We start from the raw sequence: 23,744 nt of genomic DNA, 5'->3' as shown, positions 1-23,744 counted from the left end.
GACAATGAACATGATAATATACTTCGCCATAATTGTAAAAGAATTAGAAAACCAAAACCAAACTTTAACAATATCTTTATTTCTTAATTGTTCGTGTGAAAATAAAATTAAAATATTTTTTGTTTTAGTGTAAAATTAACTGTAAACTGGCATGAACTCACCAGCTTCCGTAGCTCTGTAAAGTCCTCACTTTTTGTTTGTACTCTATCGTCTGCTATCAGATTTGATTTAATCGCACAAATACACATAAGTTGCTAAATAAATATTATATAAAGAAGTATTTTCGATTTAGTCTTTTACATTTTGTTAGTAAATCCGCTGAAACTATTATTATTAAAAATAGATATTATATTCTAGGGTGAGCTTATGTTTAGGTGTATAAGTGAAGTTCGGCAATTAACTAAAGCGAGTACTCCGGAATTACTTCAGAGAGAGCCGTTGTCAAACAAATACCTTCCAAGTAGATTCTTTTCGTACGCTCATATTTTGACTTGTTCTTATGTAATTATAGAAATATTAGGAAATTTTAAACAGTGACATAAATTATTAAGCTTATAGATGAAATTAGGGATTATACTGGATTTTAGGAAGCATTTTAAATTACTCATCACAGTTAGTGGTTATGATTTTGTTCATAATAAATGCGAGCATGGTTAATAAAGCTTTAATTTGAAAAGCTGTAGTGAAAAAAAAAACAAAAACACAAAAAAAAAAAAAACACATTGCAATAAAGAAGTATTGAGTGACGCGAAATAATGTATGATCATTTGAGTTGAGCGTTTAATGCATATTCAAACATACATTTTTACATTCATAAGGAAAATTTAATTAAAAAGCTAACGTATAAGAACCAACTTAAGTGGCAATGCAAGTATCGAGAGTTTTAGCAATATTTACGTATTATATACATAGCAACCCTCGAGCTGAAATCTTAAAACGAAAAAAATAAATAATGCGGAGCTGCTAGAATTGAAAAGAATATTTCTGTGAAATATTTATTACAATAATTTATACTTGCATATTAGCATATACAATAACACTTGCGTACATAGAGGTATGTGAATTGTAGGCGTGCAGACAGAATTTATTGAGTAGTAATTTTAATGCAAATTTGAAATCTGAGTCAACATCATGCAGACAAATCGTACATAAGTATGAACAAAATGGGAATTATCTGGCTCACGTTGGTGAAATTTATGCGTGTCATGTGAAATTTAATTTGAGTGCAAAATCAATTGCAGTATATTGCAATAACATTAAGCAATTTATCAGACAACAAGTAATAAGTATAATACTACCTAATTTATAATATTGATAAAGCAAAAAAACAAAAACAAAAAACCAATACTGTATTTAAAATGAAGGCATATTTAAGAATAGCCGACGGGAAGGTAGTCTGTCGAATATCACATCTTCATTTTCAGGATTATGTAATCGTATTACGAAATGTAGTCAATATACTTACGCATAATTATAATTATTACTGCTAACATTATCAAACACATAAGTAAACCTAAAAAGCAAATCGACATCATTATAACAATAAATAGAAGTAGAAGATTTACAGTTCAGTCAGAAAAAAAAAAACCTCACCTTACGAAGGTGAACTTGAAAAACGAATTATTGAAAAAGGAGCACATGCAATTCTTAAAAATTATATGGGGAAACCGACGTGTGAAAATGAAAAGAAAAGAAAAGTAAAAGTGAAATTATTATAGAAAATCTTACTAACGAAAGAATTTAATTCAATAAACTTGTAAATAAAACACATGCACCCATAATATACATTTAGTTATTTCATATTATTAACGATATGATTAATAATATTGTATAAAGACCTAAAAACATATATAAAGAAATACAAAAACAATATAAGATTAACATGAAATTTCTTAAGGTAACAGTAATATATTGAAATATTATTATTAAATTATAATATAAAATAATATTATACGATATTAAGTAAATGATGAGAACGAATTGACAACGTTGTATGATTTTGATCAGAAAGTACATAAATAATAAAATTTTTTCGATTTGTTAAAAAATATACATACAAAAGCGGTCTTTCTTCTTACAAAATGGAATATATTGTAAAAAATATAATTCACGGTCCATAATTACCTGTCGAATATGATAAGCTGTGAAAATAATTAAGAACATGAAAAAAATACTAACGCTATAATATCTTTTACAAAATCAAAAGGTTCCTTAAATTACCCAAATCATGGTAATCGTTCAGTTTGTATGGAAGTTATATGCTATAGTGGTGCGATATCGCCTGGATTGAGAAATTATTATTGCTTTAAAAAGTCGAAGTCGAAAACACAACATAAAATCATGACAATATTAAATGTTATGTTGACAGCTTTTTTCGATTATCACATCGTGCCGCAACCACGTATTAAACTGCCTCAGCTGTGTGACTTCTGGCTGTTCAGCAAAATCAAACGACCTGGAACTGTTTTGAGTCAATGGAAGACTTTAAACATAGATCGCTACACTCATTTAAGGCTATTTCGGTAAATTGGACTACATAGACGTTTAAATTATGAACAAAGCTTAACAATTTTGCTCATAGTATCACGAAATATTTATCTAAGGTATTTGGTTCATTTCGTTTTTCCCAAATTTAGATAAAATCCCATTGTTTTATTTCAAAATTAGTTTTAGCTGCAGATGATGAGACGAGTTGAAATCCAAGTGAGTGTCTTTCCATCCATCGTCTGTCAGCTTGCACAGGCTTGAATAACAATTGATATATCGTAATGAAGTTTTGTACACGTAACCCTTAGTAAAAAAGGACGAGTTCATAGATAGCTGGCACTGGAGGGCCATATAATTCCTTTGATCGAAAATCTATAAAATGCCGTAATTAAACCCTAAATTAAGATATAAAACTGCAAGTTGGTACAAGGAATTTGGCAAGATTTGACAATTTTTAAAAGTGGGTGGCATTAGACTCTCTCTGATAATATAGACTTACATGTCGACTAGTACGTTAGAACCTGCCTGCTATCTTTATCGATTATCCAGTGAGAATTTCATGACATTTCATTTACTGAAAGTGAGGTTATTGCGTTTTAAGTGTCAGTATCTTTGTGTTATCGGTGCGAAAATGAGCTTCGAACACAGCGCCAACAATAAATTTTGTTTCAAGATTGGTAAAGCCTTTAAAGCAATTGATGAAACAAGTTTATGGCGATGATTGCCTATCCCGTAGCAGAGTGCACTAGTGGTTTTAACGTTTTCATGGTGGTCGTGAGGACATAAATGACGATGAACATGTGGGAAATTCCATCGAAACTGTGCGTAAATTCACCAAAAATCAGAAATCATCATTGAAATTCATGGAAGTGGAATTGGACATCTCCAAAGCATCGATTTATCGTCTTTTTACGAAAGGTCTGTGCACAGTTTATTCCGCACAAATTGACTGACGACCAAAAATTGCTCAGAATCCACATTCGAAGGACGATTATTTGACCAAAAATCACATTTTAACCATTAACCACTAACCGTATTCATCTGATATGGCATCATGCGACTTCTGCCTTATCGGAAAAATGCATTTGCCTATGAAAGGAAAGCGTTATGTAGACGTAGAGGCCATTCACAAGGCTTGCACCGGCATACTGACATGGTTTTGGGCTATGCAAAAAACTGTATTGAAGCGGAAGGATACCATTTTGAATAAAATAAATTGATTTTGCCGAAAAAACCTTTTCTTTTTTTTTTAGAGTCCTGTTTACTTTGGAATGCACCTTGTATATCAGCATAAATTAGAGCTATATCACCCAAATTTTTGCAAGCCATACATAAACTCGTTTGATAACCATGGGTTCCCATATAGCGATTTTGTTCAAGACTACTAAAAGTGCGACAAAGCAATAACTATATGTGTCATAGAATCAAATCTAATATCCAGAATGGTACAATAGGATTTTATAGGGGCAGGTATCGAAAATGGGTGATGGGCGTGGCACCGTCCACATTTAAGTGAAAATCTTTATCTCAGGAACTACTCTACCGATTTGAAGCAAATTCGGTACATGATATAATCCTAAAATTCTTACGTTACGGTATTAAAATGGGCGAAATCACAAAAACAGCATGCCTACTTCTCATATAACACAATTTGAAATTCCATCTGATTATTTAACTTTGTAGCATACAAATGGAAAAATATTCAATGTACCTGCATAAATCTTTGCACAAGTCAAGTGCTCAATAAAATAGAGGTAATTCATTTTACATTCAAAAATTACTTTTCATGCAAATATTGGATGTGAGATACACCCAGACAAGAAAGTATCGGAAATTCTTCATTTCACCTTTCTCTCCCGCTTACATGGAAGAAATGTAAATTTTTTTCCTATGTTGGTACAACTGTCCTTAATTATGGTGACAAAAATAGCAACAAATACGATATAAGAGTTGAGGTCGACTGAATACACTGGTCGACAGATAGTGTTAATTTTTCACATCATAATTAAGGATAGTTGTACCAACCTAGGAAAAAATTTAACCTGTCTTTCATGTAAACGGGAGATTTAAATGAAGGCAGGGTGTAAAATATTTGGTTACAGTCGACTTAGACGCCCTTTACTTGGTTCAACTACCTTTACCTATGTGCGATACAAAAATGGAGATTCAGCTGTAAAAATTTACCTATAAGGGTGCTACTGAAAGCTGACCAGAGTAGCACAAGTCGTTGAGGCTTTCCTGTTCAGCAGCGATTATGAGTGCATCATCTAAATGTAATTATTTTGTACGAAATGTATATTGTTTTTAGCAACTTAACCTATGAGTTGTATGATATTAATCTCCACAAATGAAAAGACAACGGAGGAGTTGTTCAAATTCAATAATTCAAATATCCGACATTTGAACATTTATGTATTGGCAATAGATAACTTGGTACTTAAATGGTGCTTATTGATTAAAGTTGCAAGTTCTCGCTTAGATAGTTGATGAAAAATTTTCTAACTATTCTCATTATAAGCAAAGGCACTTTTATGCTTTGTAAAAGTTTTGTAAAGTTCTTATTGAAAGTTTAGCTTATATTTACCACAATTATCGAGCTCCTACTGAGCGCTCTTCAAACACAGAGTACATTTCACATGTTATTAACTTTTCTTTTATACTTTCACAACAACAAGCAAAAAATATTGAACAATAGAAAATAATCATCATACATGGAGTCGCTTTAATGGTTTAATTAATAATTTTTTGATTTTCCCCAGATAACTCTTGTTCAAGATCTGTAATTTGTTTATATGTACCAAAGATGGGTAATCAGTTGTCTTGTACATTTTCTCATTATTGTATCTCTAGTGCACACGAATGAGATGTATGTTGTTCTTTTCATTAACCTAATTTTGGATTCGATTAGCTAAATATTTTAAGGCAATCGACGGAAGTTAATGATTTTTCTTTGTTGAAGAGACAGATCTCTAAAACGTTTGAGTACGCACACTTAATAACTGCATCAGTAGATAAACAATAATGATGACTCAACCAAAAGCACTAGAATACCTGAAGATGAGAGGAGTTAAAGAAACAGCAATTCTTGTTTGAACTATTTAGTTGGTCTAGAGGTAAAAAGCTTTTCGGGCGTTTTTGTTAGCGAGCATAAAAAATTGATACTCCGGCTATAAATATATTTATGTTTATTTGCTTATAAGCACGTATATGAGTGCAGATATTATGCGCGCATAAGAAAGCTAAAAAATATTAAATTACAAGCTAAGGTGCTTAACTCCGCCCACATGGTGCTGCACGATAACGACACGTGTGGACGATGGAAAGTATGACAGTAAGAAGTAGAATTGCGCGTTCGTGGCTTAAGTCTATTGTACCGTACTTCCAGAATTTATTATAGCGTATTTTAGTGTTATTAGCCTATGGCTACAAAATAATAACCAGGCGGAAGGAATTTAAAGAACTTGTAGTAAAATAAATACGAAAATAAATATCATGTTGGATTTATATAATGTAAGCTTTAAGGTTGCTTAATTACTTTTCCCTCTGCGAAATTGTCAAATAATTTGTTACATCCGCGTCAGCGCTTTACGCCACTAATAACACCTTTCGAACTATTGATTTTCGTTGTTGATTGTTTATTGCATATACATATGTATATTAAGATTTTGTTTGAATTTTTAATGAATGCCTACCTGGGCATTTACCTTGTTACCTTTCTCTCTTTTATTCGCGAATTTATGAAATTGCAAAATATGGAAGGGTGATATCATTGCCAACTTTATTTTGTCTCACATACACCATTATGATGAACTAGTAGAGTGGTAGGGGATTACTCAACGAACTCAACAAATCACATACGCTTGTGCGTAGCTGTAATTAGCCGTTTTCGGGTAATGCAATCAAGTACTTCTATATTCGGCCAGCAATCTCTTATTACAAAAAATTAAAAACCAAGAAAAAACAAAGCCACAAGAGCTTTAGGTGTGCATAAGAAACCTGAAATTATTTGGTTTGCTGTTCATTTAAGCCATTGGAAGCTGTTATTGAAGACTTTAAATTGCAAAATTTGTACAAGATTTAAAGCTGGAGTGAATAGGGTTCAAAATGAAATCGGAAATAAAACAATGGAATCACCATAGCATTAGAAATAACCGGCTCTATCGAAAACCGGTGGTGTTTTCGTAAAGTTTGTTGACAATAAATATTCCACAAAAAGCATAAAAAATAAGTATAAAATATACCAGTCATACATCACTCATGCTTATTGTATCTTTGAATTAGTTAGATATTGGCCAAGTTATGCTGTGGATGCGGGATTTCAAATTTTTATTTTTACTTTTATACATTACTTTTTCTATTATTTGTTATATGGCTACACGGAATATGGGCAGCCAACAAACTGAAACGAGTTTCTTGGTAACAAAATATTGCATTTATTGACAGTGTAAGTTTAGCAACTCTACACAATATGTACATATGCTTTTGTAGAATTAAGTAAAATTTCAAATTTTAAATATCTGGAAAAGAGCGTGCAGCAGCCGCATCAAGGCAACATCAAATCGTGATTCTAATGAACGCGGCTCTTGAATTCACCACGCAATAGGAGGAACTCACTACCCCATAGCTGCTCTTGCGTCAACGGCCCGCGATAAGTCTACAAAAACGATCACCGAGTTTGTAGAGAATGAATGAGCGAAGCAGTTTAAAGTGTTGGATTTTACGTCTGAGCGGGCAAGGCGTAACTAGCGCTTTTAGACGTGATTCTGTCTAATGCAACAAGTTGTCCGCTAAGCTACAATGCGTGTGTGGAGAGTCCGACCATTGATATTAGCTAAAGCGGCTGCAGGTAAGCTTTGAGGCGAGTGGCTAAAACAGTCGAGAGCAGATAATCAAACAGTGCGGGCCAAGGTACGGATCATTGTGTGGTACTTACTATCATTATTGGTATATACATATGTATATACTTTTGGCAGTTGGGGAGTGTGTTGTGTTTTGCTAGTCGCTTGATCGCTTTTGTGTTTCCAAAACAAAAGACGAGCAAATATTTAAATGAAGTGAGTAAAAAAGATGAGTGCTTGGCTTAAACTATTTTGAGATACTTTTAAGCGTGAATCGTTAAGGCTTTCCACTGAAACTAAACAAATTTTTCAACATGCTGAATTCCTGTGTAATGATAGTTGTAATAAATTCATTTAAGAATTAACAATGGAGCATGTGTGGAGGAGTGGGTGTGAATGAGAGCGCGAGCTGAACGTTAGCGCAACAACAACAAAAGTTGCCAATTTGTACACTATGCAACGACTGACCCTTTATGTAATGGCAAATTTCGTGCAAAGGTGTGGAAATCATTAGCAAAAGTGAATAAATGTGAATAAAAATACAACAAAAATTAATTACTTAAATATTGCACAACAATGGCATGAGTGTAAATGTCAGCAAATGAGGTCAGCAGTGAAAATGCATACAACAACGCTTGCGATTTAACACCAAAAATAGATATTTTTGTACAAATTCGTGAGCACAGCTTACTTGCACAAATCTAAGTTTTTCTCCTTAAGTTTTAACGGTTTATTATTTTACGAGAAAATTTAAAAATTTCATTACTTGTACACATAAAGATACCTCTCACAAATTACACCTACCATCGATCTGATGAAATTAACATAAATACAATAACTCAGCTGTTCCATAATCTTAAGCAATAAAAACCGCTCACACTTATAAAAAGAGTGCTAAATTGCACAGCATCAAACTTCCTCAATGGAATCGAAGTTAAAATGAATTTCTTGCTTAAAATATAAGCTTATACTGTTTCCACGTATTGGCTAATTTTTAATAAGTTCCCAAGGAAGTGTGTGAGCGTAGCTACATATGTCATTTTAAATTTTTGGCAACTCAAGGTGAACGGGCCATGTCGGTAGGTAATCACTGGCTTGTTTCGCTTTCACAGTGTTGTTCGTGTTATATGCACATATGCGAGTATTGCTTCGTGTGTTTCGTGCGATTCTTCTGAACTCGTCATCAAATAAAGCTTTTGAATAAAAAATAACTGAGAGTCATTAGTTGTGCTTAGCCAGTTTTAAACAACTACAAAGTGAAATAGACAAAACGCCAATTTACCAAATGCACCACAAAAACAATGCAATAATGCAAAATCAAACAAATAATAATAATTAAAATAAAAAACACTCAAAACCAGAACAATAAGATATAACGTCGTAACGTCATCAGCCAAAATTTTGTGGCAGTATGTGGCAGTGAGTGGCGGCAACAAGTTTTGGCTTAAACTTGCTTCTGCTTCTGATGCCAAGCTTGACTGCTCGGCTTGTTGCCGCTGTTCATATGTATTTTCATACTTTTGCCCTCTTTGTGTAGCTGTATATGCGCGTGTACATACATATGTACATTTTTTCGGCTAATTCAAAGTCTTTTCGATCGTATTTGTGTTGTAGGTTTCGTGAACTTGTTTTAATGTACATATATTTTTCTCCGATTGTCAAATAACAGAGACTGAAAACATTGTTTTGGAGACTTTGGCTACTCAGCAAAAGCAAATTTTTCAACAGAGCTTAAATTTGTCTAAAATTTTATATTGGATACACATTTTGAATGCGTGCAAAACCGAGGTGAGTTTCAAATTAGCATACAGTTTTCAAAATTTATGCAAATTTATTATTATATGTACTATTTGAAATATTATTAACTATTAACTATTTGCATGTCTACTTATTTCTAACTATAAGAATATTATTTAAAAAATGTTAGATTTATCGTTTTCGTATGACTGTTACCTAACATATTTTCATAGCCTCATAGAACAGACGGATACTGAGAAATTACTTTTCAGTTAGTTTTTTCGAACGGATAGAGGAAATTTTCAATGGCTAGCAGTACTTTTTTGTATGCTACGTTCATATGTATTCGCATGCATGACACACATATACATATGTTGTTTACTAATATATGGATGCCTCCTTGATGGTTACCACTGAAGCGTGACGACTGTTAGCTAACTGATTTTCAAGTAGTTATGCCAACGGGTTGCATGTGCAACTCGGATAATTATTAAGAATTGTGATTTGAGCCAAGCACGCAACTGACAGACGAAGTGTGTTGCATTGAATTAACCCATTTAAAAATTAACTTGCGCTCCTACAATACATAAGTGGGCTACATTCATTATGTTCGTACATAACTAAGAGTACAACATGAGTGGGTACGTATGTAGGTAGTACTATATATTATGAATGTATAATTTATATAATGATAATTTAAAGCATATACATACTATTTCTAGCTGAGGTTTTAATAACATAGGGGCTTAGAACTTACAAACTGGCCGCCAAATAACGATACAGCCCGTCTGCCTTTTTGCTGATCTTCTTCTTTATAAAAAACTTTTCTCTTTTGCTTATTGAAATGCAACAAATCAAAGGCTAATATCATACAACAACTCTCCTATAGATTGATTTCTAAAGGAACTAAAGTCTAGCTTCGTCTGGGAACAAAATGTCATTGTCAATAGCCATAATAATTAGAATCAAAAGTCACTAAAAGGTTTTATCTCGAGGTTTAATAACTTACATTTAACTGTAAAATAAAACCACCGTAGTTTTGTATTTGTACAAACTTATTCCAATACAACAATAATTATTTTTTCGGTATTCCCTTAATAAACTAGGGGATTTGTGTTATGAAATGTCTGTCTAGATGGCAGAAAAACCTAGGTTTAAAAGATTATACAGATTTTAGAATTTTTTTTATTTTACTGGCCTGGACACCGCTTAAACGTGTGAAGGTATTGATCAAAATAAAACACCGTTTATTAACCGAGTATATTTATATTTAATTGTGAATATTAGAATGTTTAATTTAGTATATAATTCAAGAATATTAAACGTAAAGCTCTAAAAACCAAAGTTGCACGTCTTACTTCCTCGCGTTTGCTCTCGATAATCCCCCGCAAGCATCACTCGTCTTGCCACTTGTTGCTTATTTAGTAGGCTTGCCATCTATCGTTGACAAACGCTTATAGCTTAGTTAAGAGGTTTCTAGTCCGAGGCTGTTGTTTCTTTTCCATTGGGGGCGTATTTTTACGTGGCGGGTCCCAAACCCCGCGCACAACCCTATGTAGGGGATATTTCACCTTCTCACTTTAGCTCGCCTTCAAACGGATTTTCTTTGGCTACCCGGATGATACTTGGACTAAGACCGGACGTAGAGTGCTGCTTGAGCCATACGTAAGAGAATCATTTTAGGCCACTCTCAAGTGAATAGTGCTCCGAGACTTTCCTCACTTGCCCGAAATTCTACACATGACTTCATTCAAAACAGATTTTAGAACTAAGACTAAAACTTTTTTCGGAAATTAAAATACTTAAACATATACTATATGTAAATATATTATTCCAAAATTCATATCTTCGAATCAGAATCGTGTGATCTTAACAAGGAAAAAGGCAAGAATACATTGAATAATTTGTCATCTTTCAATTTTGCAGGGACCACCGTCTTTAATTATACTCTAATTGTTAAAAGCATTTTTCAAACTTTATTATACATTTTAACCAATTTGTTTGTGATAAATACAGTTCCATCCTTTATTGCAATGCATAACACTTTATTAAGTGCGTGTATGGATAAAAAAATTTCACAAAAGAAAACGATGTGGGCGAAGTTTTGAAAACCTTCGCGAACTTCTTCTGCAGTGACTTCAATGTCATAAAGCATGTGCCGCAATGCCAGGCCGATCAATCTATCTTGAAGCATGTTCGTAGTCAGTCATGTTTTCATATGCGAGGTTTCGAAAAAGAGCGTCTACAGCTGGCATTCGTCACAGGAAGTGTGCAGAATATGTGACGATAACTATGAATTATGGGGTATACGTCTACATCGCAGTTTTTCAACGATTCTATGCAATAGTCGGTAATTTGTTGTATGTTGACTTTTGCTCCTGCCCCAAAGGCATTGCCAGTTATCAAGTTCACTTTTAAGCTTCAAACGTTGCACGACGTTGTCATTATCCAAAGGTTTTCAAAGTACAAGCTTTTTCAGGAAACAGCACACTCGGTTGAAATTCATTAGACCCTGTAGTATTCTTCGCAAGTTCTCACGCTTCGCAAGTTTTTGCGTTTTCTTTGTTGGCAGCAGATTCTTGGTTTTTCTTCGTCAATTTTCACTTCTGTCGCCATAATTCTCGTATCTGAATAAACGAATCGAAAATGTTTTTTGACTTCGATTTCGGACGGTACAAGCATCGTATCTATCATTGTTGATGCCTATTATGTGGGAAAACTTGGAGTATTGTACTCTGTGGAGAATGTATCAATCGAACAGATACAGATAGAGCTGAATTCCCATATTCCCTCTTCTGAATCCGCAACTGATATATAATATATATATATATTTTTTTTTTATTTTATAAAAGCTTACATAAYAATACAATTATTATACAAACTTAAGAAAATACGCAGCACTAGCATCATGGGCTATCGGCCGAATATAATATATTATATCATTTATAACAACTAATTCACTGATGAACTCTTTTTACTAAAGCATACAACAATCCACATTGATTTTCATGAACATTTTCTTTGCTCAGGCATCAAGTTAAAATTTTAAAATTCTTAACAAACCTAAACACATGCCACTTACTTTCAATAAGAAGAGACATTCGAAGTATTATAATTGAATATAGTTTATAGTATATTGGAGATTTATTATGATGATTTAAAGAGATGTGAGGTTTCAGAGCTTATTGCGTACAGGAAAAAGGTAATGTTGCTTGCGATTTTGATCTTAGCACCAATATGAAAGTAATCTTAAGCTGGTATATGTATGACGCAACATTGTAAAAACTTTCTATACTCCTTATCGCCTAGTAAATTTTAATGTTGAATGCATTTTTATGGCCAAAACTAAAAAAGTTGGTTTCCATTAGCACCTATCAAGGCAAAATCTCATTTTTATGGCAATGACAGCTGTATGACTAGCAATGGTTACGTGACACAAACATCGAAACACCACCAACATGGAAATGATGCGGTTTCTGCCACATAATCACTCGGCCGAGTCGTGTACATATGAACTTATCGACCCACACTACTTAATAAAGCTGGTAGGTCTCATAGACCACTCGACAAGTTCTACGAAACATTCTTGCAGATCTTATGGTATTGGTGGGTGTTTGTCGATCAATCAAACATTTGACTGTTTACGCATTTGAATCTCATACCTTCCAGCAAAAATCACATCATAAGCCGCATTAAAATTTTAAAAGCATTATTTGTTTGCTGCAAAATTTTCTTAATTTAACAGAAATGCGATCGACCAAAATCGCGAAATGAACATAAACTGGTAACACAATAAAACGCTGGCTTGTACAAGGTGGCTCATACCAAAACTGGTGACACAATCGTGGGCGTAAAGTCTATAGTTGGCTCGTTGATTATTCAATTGGCAACTTGTTTGACCATTGACGCTTGCGGATCGCGTTCGCGTTGCTATGTTCGTTTCTTAAGTCTTTCTACATTTTTATTTCGCTGCTTGCTTTTTATGCATTCAAAATCGTTCTTTGAATTTGTGACTTTTGCCAGCCAACGCAGCGAACGACTTCAACGTCGACCTACCCATGTCTGAGATTAACTGCTACTAGATATTTTCATACCTACATGAGCACATATATAGTACGCAGAAGCACAAATATGTATTTGGTTATGCGACGCATCGGTCTAACTTTTGCATAATAAATTTCCAGTGCTGCCATTGCCAACCAATTGTAAATAAATATTAACGCATTTATAAGGAGAAGGCATAGACTCATATGCATATAACTATTTACAACTTATACATACACATATGTATTGATTTTCTTGTACTTGTTTTTTTCTTTTTGTTGCTTTTGCGGTAGAATGGAAATTCTTTTGTACATTGCAACATAGTATATTTCAGCACTGTTCAATTATTCAATGACTTCATTATTTTTGTTTTGCTCATTGAATAAAATTCAATAAACTCAAAATTGTTCGAGCTAGTTGTTTGCGACAGAAGTGGTGCCTTATCGAATGAATTGTATGCAAATTTTATTAAAATGCAGTTGTTAAAATTTGCTTACAGGAACTTACATTTGTATTCATATTTGTATTTAAATGCAAATCCTTTAAAGAATTTTATTTTTCTTACAAAGCCTTGGTCTTTTTTTTTTTTTTGAAAATAAGAAACCCTAAATTTTTAGTCCGATTTTAAACCAATTTTTCAACATTTATTGTAACTGCTTTCATTGTAGACAAGGTTGGTAAGTTAGAAATATCGGTTATAATGAATATCGTTGAGAGAATATCTAGGTTATTGAAAATATTTTGAAAGGTTTACTGAAACACAATTTCCTAAGGCAGAATTAATGTTTTTGAGGCTTAGTTAATATTTTTCTTCAACTAACTTGGGTTTACATAAATTATCACCTCTAGCCATGAGATCAAGAAAGTACACGATAAACGCATGTGGAAAATTCGTTAAAACTGGTGTTCCAATAAGTGTATACAAAAAAGAAAAGTAACTCATCGAGAAAACTTTTCTTTAACATTACCCATGTTTTATAAATTGTCATACATATATCATAGTGGTTGCCCTCTTACATTTCAACTGTTGTAATGGCTGAGCCGAGAAGCTCACCGCATGCGGTGTTATGCTACTTCTGCTTGTACGACAACCATTAATAAGATCCGTACTTCATAAAGCTAGATTCAATTAGACTTCTGCAGGTAAATGTTGGCCCGACACATGTGTTTGTAATGTTCTAAATAGTATATGTATGCATGAAGCTAGTAGTCCTGTACTCAAATATGGTATACACGCCTCTGTTGCAGGCTGCAAAAAGTTTGTATATATCCACTAGTAAATGGGAAATTTATGAGATCCTCTTGGCATGCGTTAAAGCTACTAGGGCATCCCATCGCTCATTTGGTTTATGATCTAGCCGTTGCAGGAGTGATGGATGAGCATGCTCATACATAAATATGCGCGGCACGCATCATCGCAGGCGGTCTCTCAGCGCTGACACATCATGAATTAAATACCCTACCAACAGGGCAAACCACTAAGTAATGCTGGTGGGGTGGTCGCGGTTGTCCTATTTAGCCACATTGAAATGAGATAACTGAAAGCGATGTTCCATGCATTTTACTAATCAAACTCAACGTCAAGAGGAATCTAGACAGCGTATAGCATATTATGCTCTGCTTGCCACATAGTAAGTTTTAGAACCTATGAATGTAAAGTAGTGTGCAGAAAAACTGCAGCCAAGTAAAGGCAAGAATAATATAAAATAGTTAAATCCTGCAGCCGCATAGAAGAGTATTTTCAGTCGAGTCAAAAGAAATGTTGTGAAAAAATTACTATGTAATTTAATCCATTTTAAACTAGGTTTTAGATTTTATTTATTGGTTAAAATTGCGAAAACTTTGGGCCAAATATTAACCTTAGAAAAATAGATATAAAAGAAGGGTAAGTTGTTGAATTTGAAAAAGTAGTGGTGCTCAATCTGATAATATTTGTTATAGCTCCAAAAATATATTTACTTTTATCCAAATGCATGTATCATATATAAAAAACTTCGGTTTCTGGCTGAGTTAAAGGAGAATTTATTTCTATGATACCAAAGCTGTACATTTGTGTCAAAGTATGCTCATGTCTAGTACATTAATATTTGACGTCCAATCTTTGCCCTTAAATTCCAAAGTTATAAGATTAATTAATGACTATTAAATGAAGGCGTGCTTTTATGCAAAGTAACCATGTCTTGGCATTAAAAAGATTTATTACACGTCAAACTGGGTGATTTCTCTTGTCTACATTCTTCATACTCCTCATTATACCAGTTAGTTGACCATATCAGGCACTAAAGGCATTTATTTTTTTTTTTTTTATAATATATACAAACTTGTTTTAGTGTAGGTATATGCTAAGTTAGCTGCATTCGTTTACTAATTAGTACTTTAATTTATGTACTTTTTACTATCTATCTTATAGTATATGAATTAAATTATTAACAGAGTGATTAAAATTGATTAAAAGTATGTGTAATCAAAAGTGATTTGTTGATTGCCTATATGAAAATTATTTTGTCTTCGTTGTTGTTTGGAGTTTTGGAGCGAATAATAATAGGAAAAACGATTCCTTCAAAATCTAAAGTAACAACACTGTGCAACACTCGAATGGTTATTGAACCAATCTAATTCGAGAGATTGAGTTTAATGTAAGAAAAAGTAATTTCTCCGGATTTAGAAGTTAGCTTCCAAAAACATTATTACTAATTTTAGCAAACTTCTTCTTATATTGTAACCAAAATCGAACCATTCACATTATAGTTAGTGCATTCAGAAAATAACAATTTCGTTTTCTAAAGTGTAGGTAGTGTATACTGGAAAAATGTTGTAATTATTACGTTATAGTTACGTTTATCCAAAACTTGATCCAAACCGCATAGTCAATTTTAGCCTGAGGGCTTTGATGGCTATTGGCAACTAAGCTTTCTGTCTCTCCGTCAGCCGAATAAAATTTTTGTTTACGTTTTCCTGATATTTTGTCTTTCATTAAAGATCAGCATTCTCTATTGGAATGGCGTTTGATGACTGTGATGGTCAATCTAAAGTAACAATATGGTTTTCTTGTTTCCTTTGAAAATAGAGTCTGCTTCTATGTTTCAGATCATTGTCAAATTGCAGTATCCATTCATGGTTGTTTTTACAGTAAAGCAATGCTAACCTCGATAAAAATTTTTTATACGAGTACAACTTTCTCATTGTAACAGCGTTCATTTTTCTGCGAAACACCTCAAAACATCGAATTCCTCAGCAAAGAAGCATCCATAAACACTGAAACCTTAGCAGGTGCTTAATCCTTCTTTGAATTAATAATTATTGTTCTTAAACTTTTTTTATATTGTGCAATGGTTTCTTCTTATAAAGAGAATAATAGATTTGTCTCTACTTTTAGATGTCATCTTCATTTCCAGTTTCACCACAAATGTGCAACACGTATTTAAATATTTTTCACTTTTTGAGAGTTTTTTTTTTTTTGTGAAAAGCAATCATGTTTCTTATTTCTTTACTGTGTGACTCATCCAGAAGATCGAAAAAACTAACCGAATCGTACTCGTTACAGATCAGTGACAATGTTGATAATGTTGGCTCCATCTTCGTCTTAAAAGCCAAAACTTTATCAAACGATGAACTATTTGTTACCTTTTAGATACTTGTTGACCTATACATGTGGTCAGTGACAGATCTGTGTTCTTAAAGTTTGACGTACAGAGAATCAGCATTTGTAGTAAGTTGTAAACATTGTTCTCTTGTTATTTCATGCACAATATACATGGAACGTATGTAAATATCAATTAAAAGCCTTTACATTGACAACTAGGTAGAATGATATACCACTAAGAGACGCCACATCTCCGAAATATGACGTAAATATTGAATTTTATGGAATTCGCACAATATATGTATATATGTAGTTCAAAAAATTCTATGGGAAATATCACGTTCATAACATATGTATTTTAAGGTGTGAAAGTATAATGTTTTAAGTCAGCGATTGCATCGCCGCAATCTCTTTGAATTTACTGCAACATTTCGCAACACACGCTCACTTAAGTGCCTGTAGACAGACAAAGCAGGAAACTTTGCGGAAGCTACTCCTCTCGCATGTACATAGTATAGTATACACATTAAAAAATCACATATATATATATATATATGTGCGCTGTATATGTATAAAGGAATTGTTAGATAAACAATAATAATGAGACGGAAGACAAAAGCTGGCGAAGACAAAGTAAAACCACAATGACTTAAAACGGTGTTTACATGCAAAGTCATTTCTAAGCACATTGAATGCTTTGAGATCATTCCGACATACAATAACAAGTATAAGTGATCCAGGCAACAAGAGTGGCAGTAAGTCTGCATCAGAACATAATTTAGTTTTCAGCCATAATTATTTTCTCATTATAGTAACTATAAAGAAATTTTGTTTCTTCATTTTGGTATAACGAATACACAATGTAAGAAAATTAAGAAAACGTGTGGAAGCTTAAATATAAGAGTAAATATAAGGACTTCGAACAAATTTAAAAAACTCACAATTCAAATCTGCATTTGAAACCGAAAATGTTGAATTTAACTTTTTCAAATTAAAGAGCAAAACACAAGTCAACAGGAGCTTTATGTTAGATAATGAGCCAGAAAAGAATGAACGTATTATTTTTTTTTTTTGTTTGCTCTTTTCTTGTCTTCATAGAAAAAACAAGAAAAAGAGTTAACTTCGCTGCACCGAAGCATTACGAAGTACTCTTGACAAATAAAAAAAAGAACTTCTTACAAGAACTTGATTTTAATCGATCAGTCTAATTTCTACGAAAATTGTAGTAGTGTCCAAGACGTGAAGATATCGCGTCAATTTAAAAAAGTGTTCCTTACAAGTCCTTTACTCCGATGGTTCAGTTTGCACGACAGTTTTATGTTTTAGTAGTCCAATATCAAGGTTTCCGACAAATAAGAAATCTCTTGGAGAGAAATGGATGTGTACAAAATTTCAGATCGATACTTCATATGTCATATACAGGCAGACGGACATGGCTAAATCGACTTATTTGTATTTATCTGACCTTGTTTTCTTGGTGATACAAACTTCGTGGCAAACTTATAATATATCGCGTACAACTTCAATGAGTACCTGGGAAAAAGGTGGTATATGACGTAACTTTCTAAAATACAAACTTTTGTTTACAGTACTTCAATTTCATTCATAATTTAATAATATAATTAAGCAAAAAGTTTGTCAAGAAAATAAATAATGCAATTATGTCTCACATCCTTGATTTTTAATACCCTTGACCCTTACATTAGTTACTAAAAACTGCGGATTTTGCCTACAATAAAATAGTTGTATACAGGAATGTAAGTCTGGGTTGCGATTCTCATTCCTTCTCCTTCCAAGGAAAGGACCGCGCATTTGTTTTCTTTACAAAAGTATTCCGACTCACCACTTCTCAACTTAAATATTTTTCAACTTAAATATTTATCTGCAAATTGTTGTGTCTACTCGCTGGCGGACAGCTTGTTATCGGAAGACTTGTCTGTCTAGCGGCCTGTCTATTCATCCGACAATAGACAAAGGTAGTTCGTATGGGCATAATTTTGCTGATTTACCCACAGATATTATGGGCCGACGCATTTATTCGCATGCAAGCGTTGTACTGCCGCCAATGCTTTGGTTGTACAAATATATAAACACATGTACATACATATGTATGGACACGAGACAGCATCGCGTCATTTATTGTTTAGCCGCAACACGCCAACAATTTCCTGCTGTTGGCATTGCGCCTCACATGCAACGCTGCACACCGACTAACCTATCAACCAACAAATCTGGTTGAAAAACCAACTTAGTAATGCAACCAACGCACCTTCCGCCCCAAGTAAAGCAAAATACGTACATATGTATGTACTTATGTTCCCGTATGTAACACATATTGTTTTACCAACGCCAGCAGCCTCCGTCGGTGTTACACTAGTTCCGACCACGCAGAAGTCACAAAACTGTTCAGCTGCGCTCCGACAGCTGGTATGTAAGGTATACTGCACGTTGTGCAATTCCTCTGGAATTTCCGCCCTTGTATTACAAAAAGCAGCTATCTTATAAAATTCAAAGTCTGTACAATTGGCTGTTCACTCGTTGGTTGTATCATTTTGTATTTCGCCTGCGTCGGGTAAGAATGTGAGAAAAATTGCATAGTGAGAAATAAATATAGTAGAAAAGATTTGACAACGTTTGAACCATATAATTTTTAAACTAAGATAATGCTTCGATTATTCTTTAAAATCATCATTTTACCAGTTATTAATTTTTTTTATATTCTACTAAAGTTGAAATAAAACCATCGTACATATACAGCATACCAAGGTTCTATAATAGCATTTCTATACCCTGAACAGGGTATATTACGTTTGTCACGAAGTTTGTAACACCCAGAAAGAAGTGTGGGAGGCCCTATAAAGTGTCTATATAAATAATCAGTATGCGGAGCGGAGTCGATTTAGCCATGTCCGTCTGTCTGTATATATGCGAACTAGTAATTTTCTCTTCAATAAGCTGCTCATTTGACGGAACTACCGCTATCGAACCAAACTGTCAAACTGTCATAGCAGAAACAGTCAAAACGCAGAATCGTGTCAGCTGATTCGACCTATCTTATGGGCGCGCAATGTAAGTGCCCAGTGAAAAACGCTACTCCCTTCTCTCTTTGACGTCGGATGACGTGAGAATCTACAGCATTTTGGTTTTTGCCGTCTAAACGTGTCAGCTGATTGCTCTCTCACAACCCAGGGTTGCCAATATCTATATACTGTAGTAATTATCAACTTTTATAATTCAATCTGTTCAATATGTTTGAAATTTTCTTAAAATAACTCAAAATTGGAGTCAAATGCTATTATTTATAAATATATAAACTATTTTGTTTCTAATTTTGATATTTTATATTATAAAAATTTGTAATTGAAAACATAGATGTGTACAAAACTATATATGTGTATTGAGCAATGGTAACATTGTGCAAATGAAAACAAACAAAGATGGCTGAATTCTGCGTTTTTGCCACGTTTTTCACTGGGCTCACATTTTGCCGATGAGGAAGGAAAAGGGAGGAAGGCAGTAGCGTTTTTGACTGTTCCTGCTATCATACAAACTGAACGATCGGAATCAAGTTCTTGTATGGGAACTTCCTCATTTGACGATATATCTTTTGGTATGAGAGAAATAATGTAATATAGGAAGAAATTGTTCAGATCGGCTCACTATAGCATATAGCTACCATACAAACTGAACGATCGGAATCGAGTTCTTGTATAGAAAACTTTCACGTTTCACGGAATTGGTTATATATTATTTTCTAAGGCAACAAAGTAATCTCAGGAGAAATTGTTCAGATCGAATCAAGGGCTTGTATGGAAAACTTTCGCATTTGACTTGGTATCTTCACGAAATTTGACATGGATTACTGCTTAAGGTAGCAATATAATCTCCAAAAAAAAAATTGTTCATAACGGATTACTGAAAGAAATGCAACAGTGAAGGCTATATTTACTTCGGTGCAGCCGAAGTTAACGTTTTCTTCTTTTTTTTCAAGCGGGAACACTATATTTTAAAAAGTATTCGACGTTTCCTTCGGGGTATTAAGATTTACTTCACGGTTCAAAGATCAAAATGACAAATGTTTTCGACTTTCAAAGGTCAATCAGTTATAGATCAAACGGTATAAGAACAAGTTGTAATCATTGTTAATCGGTAAAGTGGGACGGTAAGGGTTTAGTTGAACTTTTTGGGTTTCGAGTGAAATTATTTTAATTGTCTACCTCGCACATGATAACACAGGACTATTGTACTCTACAGCTGTACTATTACTGTGTGGCATCGGATGATTGGCCTGGGATAAAAGTTCCACAAAATACATCCGTTCGACATCCATAAATTCTACACGAGAAAACGGGCTTATATACAAATTCCACCAATTTTCGGAGTTGAATCAATCTTGCGACAAATTTTGGATTATTTCTAATTAATTTACTTTTAAATTTGTTGAATAACATATGCGAGTATCAACGCTGTGTATTTTAAATTAAAAAAATAACTGGTTTTTATGGTCTTTGCTTTTTATGAAATATTTATTATTCAATATACTTAGTACAGTTATATTATTTACATTACTAAAGACAAACTTGTTTTTGAAGGAAAAATAAAATTGCACTTCTTTACTGCTGAGTGCTTGACTCTCTGACCTTGAAGTGTCTCAAATGCGATAAATATGTAGTCATATTTTTCTCACTTGTGACGTGCATCACGCATCATTAAAGCAAGCCATGTTTCAACGTATGTAGTGGACATATGTACCATATTTATATTTTCTCACATATCGGGGCGATAAAAAACTTGATTATTTACTTTAGCGAAGGCAATTTCAACATTTGCAGACTCACTTCAAATATAAATTTTGCAAAATATTTTATTGACGGAATGTATATATATATATAATTACATTATAAGTAGTTATATAAATATATTTTATTATGAATAAGTATATACTCATAGTCGCCTAACTGTTGAAAATGGCTATTTAAACGAGTTTAAGGAATAAATTCATGTAAAACCAGTTACCTACTAGCGAATTGCGACAAGTTTAAAAATAAATGTAGAAGTATACATTTATATTTTGTATATATATATACATGTGTTTTTACATAAGGTTATCATATTAAAATAAAATTTAGCAGTAAAAACTAATAACTCGACAAAGGTTGGTATATTATCACCAAGTCCAAAACATTTCAATAAATCGATCAAAATATTTTGCAATTTCAATTTGCCGTAAACATCTTTCAGCATTAAAAATAGTGAAATGATTACTCATCATAAATATACTTTAAAAGATGACACACATGTTATATCTTCCCAGAATCAAAAAGTGTCATTATTTGTATAGTAATTGCAGTAGAGCTTTAAGTAGATATTCTACATATTTGTCTAACCAGTAATAGTAAATTGAAATAGTCGCCTATGACAAACGTAAATTTTTATATTTTTATGGTATAGTTTTTACACAAGTGATAAAGAAATGTACATATGTATGTATTGTATTTTGAATATACGAAGCCTCGATTACACATCTTTTTAAATTCACTCACGTAGTGTTTATTCTCATCTCGCTTTTTTCAGGTAAGAATTGCCAGGCGTAGCGTCAAAGCGGTAAAATTTCCTCATGAACGCAAATCGGCTTTTATTTGGATTAGTCACCATAAAGCGTATGTGAATAAATCTCATAAAATTATACCTACATACATATGCATATAGAATTTTATGTATACATATATTAATTTCCTACCTATATAATAATATATGCAAGCACATACGCAGTGCTGTGAGGCTTGTAGTTTTTGCAGTTGAAAGTCAAGAATTGAGCTTATATGAAGAAATATGAATGCCTAACATTAATAGCCCTGAAGCAGCACTTATATTTTTTAGGCTTGTTCAACAAGAATTCGTCATTATCTGAAATAAGGTGTGTCACCACGCAATCCTATATAAAGCTGCTTACGGTAAGACAAATAATCACTATTTACTGAATCAAAAGAGTTCGAACACGTATTAAGAAGTAGATAGGAGAGCAGCTCAGGTTCGAGAAACTTGTGCTTTGATTCCCTTATTTTAAAATGGTCTTATTATCAATCGGTATCGATATACGTAACTCCATAACTTAGATACAATATGTACATACATATTTAGTATGTATTAACGAAACTAATATTCCCTTGGAAAAACCTACTGAATCTAAGCTAATTCAACATGATTGACATATTAATTTACAACATAATACAATGCAACAACAAGCAAAAGAAAGTGCTAAGTTCGGGACAATATAATACAGGGGCTAAAATGCCTGTGGTCTAGCAATTCGGCCTAACTTTGGTCTTGACCACCAGCGATCTAATAAGGCACAATAATACTGTTTATGCGGCTTTCACAGGGAAGCAGCCATTATGCAGACTGCCAATTGGACTCAGGTGGGCACTGATCTCTTGTCACAAAAAGGTACATACAGTCGTACTTATTGCGCTTGATAAGGCTTTTCAAAATACGCGGTAACCCTCGAATGCAAATCTTTTTCGTTTGAAAGTGATTTGTGAATAATTTTACCAATGCGTTCCTTTGAACGAATGAACTAACTCACTCAACTTCATTTAAAGCAGTTTGTGAACTTACGTGCTGTTTCCGTTTTCGGTTGAATGTGCTTCCAAGAGTTTAAACCTTGACCCAAACGCGGGACAGGCAAGAAGGAAGTGCTGTCAAGAAGGAAGTGCTGAGATATTTCCACTTCGTTTTCTTCCATAAAGCTACTTCAAATGGCATCTTGTACGATTATCAACCTTACACCATGGACGCCAATAGGCCAAGGCCCAGGTAAAAGCCCCACAACTAGACCTCCTGTGATCAATCTTAGTCCAAAACGCTTTAGCGACAGCGCATATGCCGGTGGTGGCTCAGTGCTGGACGAGATTATGCGAAGCCTAGCTACTTGTCTAGTAGCAGAACACAAGAGGATACGGGAGCACCGACCTGCTCCCAGCGGGTTTGCAATTTCCTGCGCCAGGCATTCATACCAGTCTTTTCACAAAGACACTCTATAGTACCGACAGGAG

The 23,744-nt window shown here is 33.6% G+C and overlaps 1 protein-coding gene across 7 annotated transcripts in view; it reads left to right on the top strand.

Annotated features, from left to right (window-relative positions):
- Positions 1–7,374: 7,374 nt before the first annotated feature.
- LOC108973044 overlaps positions 7,375–23,744 on the top strand; it is a 38,849-nt gene continuing 22,479 nt past the window's right edge. The window contains exons 1-3 of one of the 7 annotated variants that reach the window (XM_018940048.1): positions 7,375–7,395; positions 8,940–9,113; positions 22,264–22,349. The gene's annotated coding sequence lies outside the window, so the exon portion shown is untranslated. Of the gene's footprint in view, positions 7,542–8,939; positions 9,114–22,263; positions 22,350–23,744 lie in introns of all 7 variants that reach the window. The other 6 variants (XM_018940047.1, XM_018940045.1, XM_018940050.1 and 3 more) reach the window with 6 other exon arrangements.

Source organism: Bactrocera latifrons, unplaced genomic scaffold, assembly GCF_001853355.1.
Source record: "Bactrocera latifrons isolate USDA-ARS-PBARC rearing strain unplaced genomic scaffold, ASM185335v1 scaffold_45, whole genome shotgun sequence".
In the NCBI taxonomy this organism is placed as follows: Eukaryota; Metazoa; Arthropoda; class Insecta; order Diptera; family Tephritidae; genus Bactrocera; species Bactrocera latifrons.
This window is presented reverse-complemented; position numbering and strand designations above follow the sequence as displayed.